This window comes from Penaeus monodon, chromosome 20 (assembly GCF_015228065.2).
Source record: "Penaeus monodon isolate SGIC_2016 chromosome 20, NSTDA_Pmon_1, whole genome shotgun sequence".
Classification (NCBI taxonomy): domain Eukaryota; kingdom Metazoa; phylum Arthropoda; class Malacostraca; order Decapoda; family Penaeidae; genus Penaeus; species Penaeus monodon.
The window spans coordinates 21,643,553-21,644,067 of record NC_051405.1 but is presented as its reverse complement, the minus strand read 5'-3'; positions in this window follow the sequence as shown (position 1 = coordinate 21,644,067).

The following is a 515-nucleotide window of genomic DNA, read 5'->3' as shown; positions in this document are numbered from 1 at the left end:
CCAACCAACCAATCATCTATGTGTTTTTGAAGAAAACTGTGTCAAGTAAATATATCATAAGAAAGCCATATAAAAAAGAAATAAGATGTAGTATTACCCGAGTAATTTCTCACTCTTTAGTAGTTCTAATATTTCTGCAGTGTTATGTATATATGTACACTGCACAAAAAATGTTTTTCACCCTAAAAGGGTATATCATCAAAGTATCTGATGCAGAAGTACCTCATTAAAATTCACTATACATTTCTACCCAGCATCCTCTACATCCTCATCTGAGTGGCTAAATATAGTATGCAGGTCCCTTAACCGCTTGTTTGCTATGATGCCATGGTGTCGTAGTGCCGATGCTGCTGTTGGCAACCCTATAGATGCAACCCGTTTGATGTACCCATTTGGCGGACCGCATGGCCGTCGAAAAAGCCCATGTACATTGGGTTAATGGTTAAGGAGAAGCTTATAGGGCTTTAATGCAAACACACCAAAGAAAATATACAAATATAAAGTCTATGTAAAAG